Source organism: Saccopteryx leptura, chromosome 1 (genome assembly GCF_036850995.1).
Source record: "Saccopteryx leptura isolate mSacLep1 chromosome 1, mSacLep1_pri_phased_curated, whole genome shotgun sequence".
Classification (NCBI taxonomy): Eukaryota; Metazoa; Chordata; class Mammalia; order Chiroptera; family Emballonuridae; genus Saccopteryx; species Saccopteryx leptura.
Window position 1 is genome coordinate 37,527,356 of NC_089503.1, and position 15,425 is coordinate 37,542,780.

The window sequence follows — 15,425 nt, forward strand, 5'->3', positions numbered from 1 at the left end:
CCAGCTGGGGACCTAGCGAACTCTGCCCCTGGGGGATGCTGACATTACCATGCAGGTCATACTTATTAGTCCAATGCAGGAGGGACATCCAGTCATTCTCCTGAAGGGGGTGTGCTTTTCCTGTTTTTGTAAGTCCAAACCTCCCACGCCAAACCTGGTGAGTAAGGCCACATCAACGCTGGTATAGACCCGTGCAGTGTGCCCCTGTTCCTGAGCACGCCAGGAGCCTGAGGGTGGGCACCTCGATGGCAAAGACTTGTGTTCACGCCTGGAGGGACCTTGAGGTCCTGTCAGCAGAAACTGGGTCGCTGCCTCCGTGTGGTCTCCCCACTTAGCTTCAGTCAACTTGCCTGTAGGTGGCTCTGGGGTTTTCATCCTTTTCTCAGACTGGAAGAAATGGTAGTTGGTGGGATGCCTAGGAAAAAAAAACATTCTTGACCACGTGTAGACACAGTTAGGGTTCAGAAAGAAATTCCTCTCTTTTATGAAGTGGTGAATGGTCCAGTAGAACATGTGCATTTTTCTGAGTCTGTTCCACCAGTTTAATGAAGGTGCTCAGTAAGTCCACTATACTCCTATGCTTTATTGGAATTATATAAATACTTGCATTTTACCTTTAGTATTTAGATTTCTTTTAAATTCTTCCTTAAAAAAAGAGGATTGTTTGATGAACTATAGACCATACAATTTGTAATGTTGCTATATTAGCAACTAAGGACACAGGACACCTAGTTAAAATTGAATTTTCAGATAAAAAAGGAATACATTTTCAAAGGAGATTTGTTGCAAAAAGTATTGGGACATAGTTATAGTACTTGAAAGTATTTGTGTTTACCTGAAGTTCAGATTTCCCTTAGCGGTGTGTGGTACACTACATTTATACTTTTTGTACCTTTCTGTTCTGAACAGTACCTTTCCATTAGTACTCCTTACTAGGAGTTGATAACAGAAAATCTAAATTCCTCTCTTCTCTCCTATCTAGCTAAAAATTCATTGAAAGGTATTGTTTATGGAAGTGCATTCACTGTTCAGCCTGTGAGTATACAAACTAAAGAGAGACCTGGAAGTTAGTACCAGGAAGTTCACCTTGTTTTTCTTGCTATGGTTGCTTTTAAATGTCTGTCTGTTGGTCCGTTGATAAAAGGACAACTAGTCAGTATTTGTGAACCCTCTACCCATTCCCAGATATCACCACATGACTCACTATTTCTGTTACTTTGTGGTGGAGGGTTTTCTTGACCTCCCTAATTAAATGGATCCCAACAATCTGACCCACCCAGCCTACTATTTCTTACCCTTATAATTTCCCAAGCACCGATTGCTATCTGGAGGACAGTTTAACTTGATTATATTTGACTGTGTGCCTTTGTTGGAATTTTAAGTTTCATTTGGGTAGAAATGTTGACCTATCTTTTCACTGTTATCTCCTCAGCACAGAACAGGTTCCTGAGACATGATAGGTGCACAGTAAAGACTGTATTTATACAATGAATTGAAGAATATAAGTACTGTGGTATGGGGAAAAATGAGAATTATTAACATAGCTGCCAAGATAACAATAATACAAGAGATAGATACACAATGCAATTCTCCCACTTTATTTGTGAACCTTTCCTAAAACACCAACATACCGAAATAATTTCTGCTGCCTTCACAGGAGGTATGCACTCAAAATACACAAAACCAAACTGGAAAGTTTTGCAAGAATAAACTGAAGTGATATACTTTGTAAGCAGTAACTTCACCTTTGACAATTTTATTTTGAATTGCAAAGTAAAATGAACAGATAGTATATATTTTAAAATTGTGTTTCTCCTCAGAAACATTGATACGTAAAGACACATGTAGTCCCATGTTCATTGCAGCACTGTTCACAGTGGCCAAGACATGGAAACAACCAAAAAGCCCTTCAATAGAAGACTGGATAAAGAAGATGTGGCACATATACACTATGGAATACTACTCAGCCATAAGAAATGATGACATCAGATCATTTACAGCAAAATGGTGGGATCTTGATAACATTATACGGAGTGAAATAAGTAAATCAGAAAAAAACAAGAACTACATGATTCCATACATTGGTGGAACATAAAAACAAGACTAAGAGACATGGACAAGAGTGTGGTGGTTACCAGGGGTGGGGGGAGGGAGGACATGGGAGGGAGGGAGGGAGAGAGTTAGGGGGAGGGGGAGGGGCACAGAGAACTAGATAGAGGGAGGCGGAGGACAATCTGACTTTGGGCGAGGGGTATGCAACATAATTTAATGACAAAATAACCTAGACATGTTTTCTTTGAATATATGTACCCTGATTTATTAATGTCATCCCATTATCATTAATAAAAATTTATTAAAAAAATAAAATAAAATAAATAAATAAAATTGTGTTTCTATGTTTATTACTCATGCTTTATATTTTCAGATCCAGTGAAGATAAAAGGTAGCATTCACACGAAAGTTTTCACACTGTCCCTCTTCCTCATACAGTCAGTAAAATGGTAATACTTTGAGTCAGTCTGACTCTCCACATGATTTTTTATTTATTTATTTATTTATTTTGTATTTTTCTGAAGCTGGAAACGGGGAGAGATAGTCAGACACACTCCTGCATGCGCCCGACCAGGATCCACCCGGCACGCCCACCAGGGGCGACACTCTGCCCACCAGGGGGCGATGCTCTGCCCCTCCGGGGCGTCGCTCTGCTGCGACCAGAGCCACTCTAGCGCCTGGGGCAGAGGTCAATGAGCCATCCCCAGCGCCCGGGCCATCTCTGCTCCAATGGAGCCTCGGCTGCGGGAGGGGATGAGAGACAGAGAGGAAGGATGGTGGGGTGGAGAAGCAAATGGGCGCCTCTCCTATGTGCCCTGGCCGGGAATAGAACCCGGGTCCCCCGCACGCCAGGCCGACACTCTACCGCTGAGCGAACCGGCCAGGGCCTCTCCACATGATTTTAAATGAAAGTGTTGCTAATAAAATATCTTTCAAAGAGGATTTGGCCTAAGTTCTTTTTTAATTGAGAAGAGATGAGAGAGACAGATTCCCACATATGTCCCACTAGGATACACCCAGTAAGGACATCTGGAGCTCATGTTTGACTATAGAACCTGAGGCTGACTCACTTAGAACAATCAAGCCATCCTCAATATCCAAGGAAACTGTCACAGCAATCGAGCCACTGGCTGTGGGAGGGGAAGAGGAAAAAGAGTGAGACAGAGAGGAAAAGTAGCAGAAGGTCGCTCTTCCTGTATTTCCTTGATGCAATTGGTATTCAAAATCAAGTCACTTAGATGCTAAACTGACACTGTATCCACTGACATACCATCCAGGGTATACTGAACCTCAGTTTTTAAATTCAAACCAAATATGTGGTAAAACACGTTTCCTATCCCTACATCAACAATTTTAAAAACTCATATTCTAGATAATTAATGTGGTATTTTTATTAACTGATTTTTAGAGAAAGACTGGAGACAGAGAGAGACAGAGGAGAAATAGAGAAAGAGAGGGGCAGAGCAGGAAACATCAACTCATAGTAGATGCTTCCTGTACGTGCTTTGAACAGACAAGACCAGGATTTCGAATTGGCAAACTCAGTGTTCCACATCAATGCTTTATCCACTGCACCACCACAGGTCAGGATCTAGATAATTTATACATTCTATTTCTTTTCAGTCCTCATTCTAAACACAATCCCAAAGGTAGCTGTAACTAAATTTAGAAAAGCAGGGGTTCTATATAGAAACAGGTAAGTAATGCCTGACCAAGCAGAGAGGCACAGTGGATAGAGAGTCTGATTGTGACACTGAGCACCCAGGTTTGGAACCCAGAGTTTGCAAGCTCAGCTTGGGCTCATCATGCTTAAGCAGGGGCTCGTCACTTTCAGCACCGGGATGCTAGCTTGAGTGTGGGATCATAGACCTTAGACTAGCTTAAGCCCAAACTCATTAGCTTGAAGACCAAGGTCACTAGTGTGAGCAAGGGGTCGCTAGCTCTGCTATACTCTCCTTGTCAAGGTACATATGAGAAAGCAATCAGTGAACAACTAAGGTACAGCACAAAGGAATTGATGCGTCTCATTCCTCTCCCTTCAGATCTGTCCCTATCTAGCCCTCTCTCTGTCACTGTGTCTCTGTCACAGACACACACACATACACACAAACACATATACAAACACATACACAACAGTAGTTCATCTAACACTGCCTCCTTCCCATAATATTTCTTATTATTTATTATACACTCATTTTTTCAGAAATAAAGATTTTATAGGAATAGTTGGCTTCTGGTCCTGACTCATTAGCTCCCTTGGATAAAGTCTCATCTTGAAATGGTAGATGACAGTTTCTGTTCTGGTCAGGGCACATATTGGAAGCAAACATTGAGTGCACTGCTAAATGGAACAACAAATGAATGCTTGTCTCTGTCTCTCTCTCCCTTCCTCATGCTGTCTAGTGAAAATCAATCCATAACATTTTCTAAAAATTTAAAAAGTGTTTGTTTCCAAGAAAATAACCCTAACCACAATGTTATTTACACAGATCAGACATAGTTAAGTACTAATTCTGGACTGTAAGAAATCTAAACACCAATAAGAAAAATTTAGAAATAAAAGACTAGATGTGCTATGCTATATTCCAAATTTTAAGATCTTAATAAAGCACAGGCTCATCGTTAAAATACTCTGAGGTCAACAGGATTTTAAAAGGATCTCTAAGATCCACATTTGTCTTAGAGCGTCTCTCTACTTGAGTATAAAGCCCTTCTTCTTGTGAATATGCAAATATATCGCCTATGTGATTGTCACATTACATGGAAAAATTAAAAGACTTTTCAAATGTAATTAAGGACCCCAATCAGGGGAATTTAGTTAAGCACAAAGGAGACTATCTGTGGGGGCCAGACCTTTAGAGGGGACTTGGGACATACCTGAGCTCGGAGACTGGAACCTGAGCAGAACCTCTCCTTTTCCATTGCTGTTTTTGCAGAAGCAAACCCTCTGGAGTACAGAAGCTACAGGGAAAAGAACTCTCAACAACCACAGGTACTTGGAAGACGACCTCAAGCCTTAACTAGCACCACAGGCCTACACTGGCATCTTGTGGCAGCTCAGGAAACTCTGAGAGGAGACCGCCCAAAGCCATGCCCAGATTTCTAACTCATGGAAACTGCGAGGTAATAAATGTACTTTTCATTAAGTTCCTCTGTTTGTGCTCATTTCTTATGGAACCAATCATAAAAGAGAAGAGTATCAAAGCACTTTTTGTTCAAACTCGCCTAGGCCTGACCTGTGGTGTCGCAGTGGATGAAGCATGGACCCGGAATGCTGAGGATGCAGGTCGAAGCACTGTGCTTGCTGATCAAGGAACCTATGGGAGTTGATGGTTCCAGCTCCTTGCTCCCTTCTCTCTCCCTCTCTCTCTCTCTCGCTAGCTCTCTCTCTCTCTTTATTCTCTATAAAATAAATAACACCTTTAAAAAAATTTTAAAGAGGGAGTCTATAGTAGAAAATATTGAAACTTTTATTCAGAAAATATACAGAAACATATTAAGACCAATAAAAAATTTTCTCCCTAAAGGCAGAGATTATCAAGTTCTATTCTTTAAAATCAAAATCAACTATACTAAAGGTCTACCAAAAAAATGCTTATCCATACACATGGATAGGATTAAAGATAAAATGATGCAAATATATAGTCCATAAAAACATAAATCTTAAAGGTAAAATGGCTATTTTACTAACACAAATTAGTCTTCAGAATAAATCATATTATCGGGTATACTGATAAATAATTTCTAATAAAAGCTACAATTCATTACAAAGAAATAATCACTAATATATTACCCAATAACAAAACATCAAAGATATTACTGGAAAAACTAATGGAATTCAAAGAAACAGAAATCCACAATTAAAACTGAAACCTAGAACTCCTCTATTGAAATAAATCATATTTACTGATATTTAGAAACTATTACACCAACATCAACAGAACACCTAGCCTCGCAACTCTACACTGGAACATGAAAATAGACACTCTGCTAGACCTTACGGTAAATCTCAGTGAACTTCATAGAATTGAAGTAAAACAGATTATGTCCTTGACTAGAAAAAGAAGATTAGAACAATAACTATCTAATAAAATGAACAAAATATTTGAACCAACATTTCTAAATAAATATACAAATACCCAGATAGTTCATTAAAAGATGAGAAATACTAATAAACAGCACTATATGTCCACCTGAATTGGTAAAATTGAAATGACTGATCAGACTGTGGTAGGCAGTTAGACACGAGCTGAACAAGGACTATAGGCCAAGGCCCACAAGGTCACCTCCCAAATAACAGCAGCAGCATAGCAACAGTCATAACTGTGTAACAAAGTTCTTACCCCCAGGGGGACCTTTCCTTCACCAACACATCCCTGGTCAGGTGGTTCAAACCCTCCCCTGACCTTTCCTCCCCTGAAAGGTTGCTAGTCATAGAGGTTAGATACCTATGAAGGAGTAAGGAACAAGGGTGCCAAAGAATATTCCTTAAGCACTGAGCCCCAGACCAATGAGTTTCTGACCTACATCAACTACATCGAGAACTCAGTTGCCTTCAGCTTCAGGCTCAGAACAGCAGCTAAGCCAGACAAGTGATGCCAAGTGTCAGCATAGGACCAGCTGCACTGACTAATGACCCTGCCCTGACAGGACCTTAAAAGGACACCTGGAGAGCTCGTGAGTAGTCTATGGAGACCCTCCCCCTCCCCTGGGACCTCCCTGGTAATCTCCACCCCTAAAGGCCCTTAAGACAGAAAATCCCCCCAGCTCTCCCTTCTAGGAACATACTCCTGCCTTTCCCTCCTCCTCCTCCTCTTCCTCCTCTTCTCTCCATGTGCATTTTCCATGCCTTGCTCTTTCTCTCAAGTCCTAAGGTACCTGAAGACACTTGTAACAGGAGAGCAATGGGCAGCAGCAGCTCATCCCAGGCTAACCCCCTGAACCTGTCTCCAAGGCCCTTCTTTCTTTTCCCTCTCAGCCCCTTCTGTGCGTATTCCTGTGAGCTTAATAAAATCCTGCTGTACTTGCTGCACTTTTGTCTCCTCACTGAAGTCTCTCCTCAGGAACAACAACTGAGGGCTGGTCTCTGCGCCAGCAACCACACCAACTGTTGGCTGGGAAGAAATATAACTGGTACTTTCTTACTGCTGATATAAATAGAACGATGCAAATAATTTACCTTTAAAAAATTCCAAACACTTTTTCATACATGTGAAATATCACCTCGTTATTCTAATCTTAGGTGTCACTAAAGAGAAACATACATGTTCACACAAAGAATTACACACAAATATTATGAATCTTTGATCTTCATAGCCTCAACATGTAAACAGATTGTATGTTAATAAAGAGGTAAACTCACTTTAAAAATGTGATCCATTCATAAAAAGAGTATTACTGAAGACACACAAAATAACATTAAAAGATTATTAAACTTTACCTTGAAAAAATCCACATGATCATACTAACCAGTCCATACCCACAAAAAACAAATCAGTGTTTTCTTTGGGCACTAATACATGGAAAGATATCTGATGTGCATGGATCAGAAAAATGTATTTAACAACAAAACAATCTTAAAATGGCCCTTCTGTCCAAAGCAATCTGCAGATTCAAAGTAATTTCAATCAAAATTCCAATGGAAGTTTTCACAGAAATAGAACTAACAATCCTATAATCTGTATGAAAACAAAAAGGTCCCCTAATAGCCAAAACAATCTGAAGAAAGAACAACAAAGCTGGAGGTATCACACTGATTTCAAACTGTACTATAAAGTTGTAGCAATCAAAAGATCTAGTCGTGGCATAAAAATAAACAAAAAGAACAGCGGAACAGAATCAAGATCCCAGAAATAAACCCTTGCATATGGAACCCACTACTGTTCCACAAGGGAGCTAAGAATAGGAAAATGTAATGGGAGAGGACAGTCTCTTCAATACCTGTCGTTGTGAAAACTGGGTAACAGCATGTAGAAGAATGAAATTAGATTCCAACTCCCACATATCACAAAAATTAACTTAAAATGTATTGAAAACTTAAACCTAAGACCTGAAACCATATAACTGTGGTATCTGAGGAGATAATTGGCACTTGACATCCAACTCTTTGTAATATTTGAAGATACTCCAACATGCAAATAACAAAACGAAACAAAAGCTCGTATAATGCAAGAGGGGAAATAAAAAGCAGTTGTGTGAAGAGATACCAGTAACTTCAGCATTACCCAGTAATTAATATTAAGTCTCACCCTAAACTTATTAAATTATAAACTACATTTAACTAGATTCCCAGATGACTTTTCTGAGTGTTAAAATCTTAGAAACACTTAAGGTATCTCTGAATAGATCAACCTGCATCATTACCCCTGCAGGAATAGGTGAATTCAAAACACCTGAAACCAGCTGGGCAACACAGCTAATGCCACATTCATGAGGATGGCTTCTAACACACAGCAAAAGACTTCATATTCTGCTCTCTCAACTGGAGCAATACCAAGTCATTTAGATGGCAAAAAATGGTGTTGATGTCAATTTGCAATTGCAGCCAGTTTAATTCAATTTCACATTAATTTCTTGGAGGTCAGTGCCCTATATCCCGACAGAAATAGCATAAGTATCCACTGTCCTTTCATTCAGTATAAATAACCAGGCAAAGGGAGCCCCAAATCCAATTTCTACATCCCAGCCCTCCAGGGTGCAGGCAGCAGGCTTTTCCAGGCACTCAGGCAGGTCCGCGGCCTGGCACTGGCAGGAGGGTTGGGGGGGAGCCAGGAGGAAGGGGTGACCAGGACTGAGGCACGGAGTGGGGGTCTGGGGCGCAGATGGTGTGCGTACCACAGCTCTGGGATGGGGGGAGAACTGGAAACCGGGAACGTAAACCCTGAGCAGGGGGTGGGCGTGCAGGAGCTCAGGGCGGGGACAGAACCCCCAGCACAGGCAGCAGAGCAGCACAGGGCGGAGTCTATCCCTGCAGCCACTGGCCCAGCCATGGACAAGGCGAACTCTGCCCCTCTGCGGTGCCCGCATTACCACGCCTGTCACACTTACCAGTCTGGTGTAGGAGGGACCTCTAGTCGCTCTCTGGATGGGGCTCTGCTTTTCCTGTCCTGCGAGTCCAAACGTCCCACTCTGAACCGTTGAGTAAGAGCGAGACCTCCCCGTTACCGGTAGCGCCGCGTGCACATGTTCCAGGAACAGCGCGCGGGACGCCCCTGCACTGCTGGTACGTTTCCAGGAGGTGGGTCGCTCTGAAGCGCGGGGAGCCCGTGGGAGGCACCCTGGTGGCTAAGACCCCTGGTGGCATCCTGAGGGCACTTAGGGTCCTGCCTGCTGGGACTGGGCTGCAGCCTCCCTGTGGTCTCACCACTTTCATTACCGCAACTTGCCTGTAGGTGGCTCCGGGGTCTCATTGCTTTCCCTGACTAGGGGATTTGGCAGTTGGTGGGATTCTGGGGGACTTGATGCAGACAGGGCGGTGTAGGGGCCATTCTTGGCCACACAGAGACGTAGTGAGGGTTCAGAAAGAAATCCTTGTTTGTCTAAAGTGGTGAATGGTCCAGTAGGACATGTGCATTTTTCTGTGTCTGTATCAGCTGCTTAAAGAAGGTGCTCAGTAAGTCCCTTATACTCCTAAGCTTTGGAATTACACATGTAATTTACCTTTACTATATAGCTTTCTTTTAAATTCTTCCTATAAAAAAAGGATGATTTGATGAAATACAGACCATACAATTTGTAACGTTCTTACCTTAAGCAACTAAGAACACAGGTCGCCTAGGTAAAACTAACTTTTCAAATAAATAAAAAATACATTTTCAAAGGAGATTTGTTACAGAAAATATCGGGATATATTTATACCAAAAAGTATTCATTGTTTTTATGAAGTTCAGTTTTACCTTAGCCGTGTGTGGTACACTGCATTTATTCTTTTTGTACCTTTCTGTTCTGAACAGTACCTTTACATTAGGACTCCTTACTGGGAGTTTATAACAAAAAAATCTAAATTCCTCTCTTCTCTCCTATCTAGAAAAAATTTCGTTGAAAGATATTAATATTTTCTAAGGAACTGCATTCACTCTTCAGCCTGTGATTATACAGACTAAAGAGAGACCTGGAAGTTAGTACCAGGAAGTTCACCTTGTCTTTCTTGCTACTGTTGCTTCTAAATGTTGTCTCTCTATCGGTCTGTGGATAAAAGCACAACTAGTCAGCATTTGTTGAACCCTCTACCCAACCCAGAGATCACCACATGGCTCACTATTTGAGTTACTTAGTGGTGGAGGTTTCTCCTGACCTCACTAAATAATAGAGATCCCAACTATCCAAATGACCTATCCTTATACTTCTTACTCTTCTGATTCCAAAGCACCCATTACTATCTGGCTGACAATTTAACTTAATTATATTTGACTGTGTGCCTTTGTGGCAATTTTAAGTTTCATTCGGGTCGAAATTCTGACTTGTCCTTTCACTGTTACCTCTTCAACACCAGAACAGGTTCCGAGGCATTATAGGTGCACAGTAAATACTATGTTTATATAATAAATGGAAGAATATATGTATTGTGGTATGGAATAAAAAGGGCAATTATTAACATAGCTGCCAAGATAATAATAATAATAATACATAATATAGGAAATTATTCAGTTTCCCAATATGGAACAGTACCTTTCATAAATTTCCTACAGTTTTTCTTATACACAATGAGAAATGCCCCCTTCATTCGTGAACCTTTCCTATAAACACCAACTGACAAAAATATTAGTTGCCAATAAAATATCTTTTAAGGAAGAATAGACCTCAGTTTTGTTTTTTTTATCAGTGGAATAAGATAGAGAGATTCTCGTATATGTCCTGATCGGGATTCACCAAACATGGCCATCTGGAGCTGATTTTTGAGTATGAAACTATATTTAGCGCCTGAGACTGGTCGTGGGAGGGGAAAAGAAAAAGGAGGGGGAGAGAGAGGATAGAAGCAAATGGTCGCTTCTATTGTATTTCCTTGATTCACCTTGGGAATCAAACTCAAGTCACTCATACTCTGGGCTGACACTGTATCCACTGAGACACCTGCCAGGGTTGACTGAAACTCATTCTTAAAATTCAAACCAAATATGTGGTAAAAACACATTTCCTATTTCTACATGGACAGTTTTCAAAACTCATTTTCTAAATTATTAGAGGGGTGTTGTAATTACTGACTTTTAGAGAGAGGAGGGGGAAGAAAGAGACAGAGAGAGAGGAGAAATAGACAAAGAGGGGGGCAGAAGTGGGAAGCATCAACTCACAGTAGGTACTTCCTGTATGTGCCTTAACTAGACAAGGCCAGGGTTTCAAACTGGCAACCTCAACATTTCAGATCAATGCTTTATCCACTGTGGCACCACACAACAGGCTCTAGATAATTGGTACATTCTGTTTGTCCTCTGTCATGCTTCAAAATACAACATTAAGGACAGCTGGAACTAAATTTAGAGCAATAGGAGTTCTATAGAGAAACTGGTAAGTAATGCCTGACCAAGGGCAGTGCAGTGGATACAGCATTGGTCTGGGACACTGAGGACCCAGGGTTGAAAACCCAGGTCATCAGCTTGAGCATGGACTCACAGGCTTAAGTACGAGCTTGTCACCTTCAGCGCCAGGTCACCAGCTTGAGCATGGGGATCGTAGACCTGAACCTATGGTCACTAGCTTGAGCCCAAACTCACTGACTTGAAACTCAAGGTTGCTGGTGTGAGCAAGGGGTCACTAGCTCTGCTATACATCCCTTGTCAAGGAACATATTAAAGAAGCAATCAGTGAACAACTAAGGTGTAGTTAAAAGGAATTGATCCTATTCATCTATCTCCCATCCTGGCCCTCTCTCTGTCTCTCTGTCTTTCACACACAAAACAACAACAGTAGTTCATCAAACACTAACTCTTTCCCATAATATTCCTTATTATATATTATAAAGTCATTTTACCAGAAATAAAGATTTTATAAAATATTTGGCTTCTGGTCCTGACTCATTAGCTCCCTTGGTTAGAGTGTCATCCTGAAATGGCAAAATTGCAGGTTCTGTTCCCGGTCAGGGCACATATGGGACGCAAACATTGAGTGCACTGCTAAGTAGAACAACAAATGAATGCTTCTCTCTGTCTCTCTCTCCCTTCATCTTGCTTTCTCATCTTGCTTTCTAGCTAAAATCAATCCATAAAATTTTCTAAAAATTTAAAAAGACTTTGCTTCCAAGAAAATAACACTAACCACAATGTTATAGACATAGGTTATACTTAGTTAAGTACTGATTCCAAACTGTATAAAGTCTAAATACCAGTCAAAAGAATTCAGAAATAAAAGATCTAGATGTGCTATTCTAATCCCAACTTTTAAGATCTTAATAAAACAATGACTGATATACAGGATTTTAAAAGTATCTCTGAGATTCAATTCGTGTCACAGAATTTCTCTCCTTGACTATGAAGTTCTTTTTCTTGTGAATATGCAAATATATCGCCTATGAGATTATGTCACATTACATTGAAAAATTAAAAGATTTTTCAAATGTAATTAAAATCCTCAGTCAGGTAAATTTAGTTAAGCAAAAAGGAGACTATCTGTGGGGGCCAAACCTTTAGAGGGGGCTTGGGACTTACCTGAGCTTGAGACTGTAACTTAAACTGACCCTCTTGTTTTCCATTGCTGGCTCTGAAGAACAAACCCTCTGGAGTACAGAAGCTGCAGGGAAAGGAACTCTCAATAACCACGGGAACTTGGAAGAGGACCTCAATTCTTAACTAGCACCACAGGCCTAAACTCTCACCTTGCGGCAGCCCATGTTACTCTGAGTGGAGACCCCCTAAAGCCATGCCCAGACTTCTAACACACTGAGACCATAAGGTAATAAATGCACTTTTCATGAAGTCCCTGTGTTTGTGCTGATTTGTTATGTAAGAATATTTATGGAACAATGCCGTAAGCCTGACCTGTGGCAGCGCCATTGATAGAGCATCAACCTGGAACACTGAGTCTGCCGGTTTGACCCCTGGGCTTGCCTGAACAGGTCACATAATGAGACAATGGTTCCTTCTCCTCCTCCTTCCTCTCTCTCTCACTCGTTCTCTCTCTCATCTTCTCTTTAAAATGAATAAATAAAATATTAAAAATAAATTTATAAATTTGGTTTTTAAAAATATCAAAAAAGCTGCAAAGTCAAGTCAGATTACCTACCTTATTTTTTCCTTCTGATAATCCTTTTTCCAAACCTATGTAAGTGTTCAAAGTTTCTATTTTCTGAAGCCTGAAGATGCAAATGTGAGAAGTACAGTAGTTTTTCCCTTAGAGTCTCCACAAAAAGATTATTAAAGGTAAGGCCCAATAATCCATAGGAATAGGTGAGGTTGCCTGGCAACCATTTTCCTCCACCACCCTGGAGTAGTTGAGTAGATCAGTTCCCGGTGCAGCAGCATCACAGTTCAATAATTAAGAGAAAATAAAGACAAAAAGAGAACATCTTAGTGCAGTGCTCCATGAGGCAAAGTAGGATCTAATTACCGAAAAGGAAAAATTGTTACAAATGGCCTGTCCATATTTTCTTTCCTTTGCTGAAACACATGAATACGAAGCTCATGTAAGAGAAAACTTCAACACAAACCAGCCTCCCGAATATTTTTGGTTAACAGGGAAAATCCGACCCAGAAGTTGTGTGATATAGACCCGAAGAGAACAGAAAAATCATCTACATGATGCCATTCCTGTTTCACATGCATAAAATTAAGAGTAAATAATAAAGCAAGAGCAGGAAACAATACATTTTAGAAAAGAAGTAATCAGCTCTAGGAAGTGACTTTTCCAATATGTGACTGTTAGGAACACAGATATAACTAGAATCTTCACCTACAGATGAGAGCCTTGCATGTAGCATGGTTGGGCCTTGAACAACTGGGGTAATTAGGGGCTCCCAGCAGTTCTCAGTTGAAAATCTGCATCTCACGTTTGACCTCGCAAATACTCAACTACAGTTGACTCTTGCAATCTGCAGATTCAACCAACTGTGGACTATAAATAATATTTCAACTCCCTTTCAGGACTTTGCAGTTGGGAATGTGAAAATACTGTTTTAGATCGACTGAGGCTGAACCCAATATGTAAATTCCAAGAAAGCAAAGTGGTGACTTCATATATTTATTTATTTGTTTGTTTACTTATTTATTATTTTTCTTTTTCTAAAGTGAGAATCAGAGAGGCAGAGCCCAATCGGGATCCACATAGCATGCCCACCAGGTGGCGATGCTCTTCCCATCGGGGACTTTGCTCCGTTGCATCCAAGCCATTCTAGCACCTGAGGTGGAGGCCATGGAGCCATCCTCAGCACCCAAGCTATCCTTGCTCTAGTGGAGCCTTGGCTTTGGGAGGGGAAGACAGAGATAGAGAGGAAGGAGAGGGGAAAGGGTGGAGAAGCACATAGGTGTTTCTCCTGTGAGTACCTGGTCGGGAATTGAACCGGGGACATCCATACACCAGTCCAATGATCTACCGCTGAGCCAACTGGCCAGAGCAAGTGGAGACTTTACTTCTTGAAAAATTTGTGCTTATAAGTAAACGAACACACTTCCGGCTCGCTATTCAAGGGTCAAATATGGCTCAAATATATGCTACAGTACAAAGAACATAGCATTTGGAGGGAAGTAAACCAACTGAGTTTTCCAGTCCTGCCATGTCTTGATTATGTGACCTTGGAAGAGTGACTTACTGATTTTGTGATTTAATTTACTCATCAATATGTTGTAGATAATCCCTTAGGCAGTTGTATTAATCATGAACAAAAACAACATGTTCAGTCAGTGAAACAATGACCATCTATTAGGCACTTATTTTGGGAATTCTAGATAAATCTATAAAAAAATTTGAGCATGGTGCATGAGAATTCATAATAAAAAGTCAAATTCAATGAACATGAATATATTTCTCTTGGAAATTAATAAATAAAAGTATGTGGAAAATAATATTAAAGCTTCTATTTACTGCTTCATTAAAGAGCACATCAAATATAATGAAAGAATATATTTGACCTGTTATAACATATTAGAAACGAAGCTATAGTGATATAATCAGTAGTACGATTTGATAAGACACTACATATAGCCTGACTTGTGGTGGCGCAGTGGATAAAGCATCGACCTGGAAATGCTGAGGTCACCGGGTCGAAACCCTGGGCTTGCCTGGTCAAGGCACATATGGGAGTTGATGCTTCCAGCTCTTCCCCCTTCTATCTCTCTGTCTCTCTCTCCTCTCTCTCCCTCTCTGTCTCTCTCTCTCCCTCCCTCTCTGTCTCTCTCTCTCTCTCTCCCTCTCTCCTCTCTAAAAATGAATAAATAAAAGAAAAAAAAGAA

The 15,425-nt window shown here is 40.7% G+C and overlaps 1 long non-coding RNA gene across 1 annotated transcript in view; it reads right to left on the reverse strand.

The window, feature by feature from the left end:
- Positions 1–272: 272 nt before the first annotated feature.
- The window catches only part of LOC136392230 (uncharacterized), a 33,337-nt gene continuing 18,184 nt past the window's right edge, over positions 273–15,425 (reverse strand). Inside the window, exon 3 of the long non-coding RNA XR_010748927.1 lies at positions 273–415. This is a non-coding gene — a long non-coding RNA (uncharacterized lncRNA). The remainder of the gene's footprint in view (positions 416–15,425) is intronic.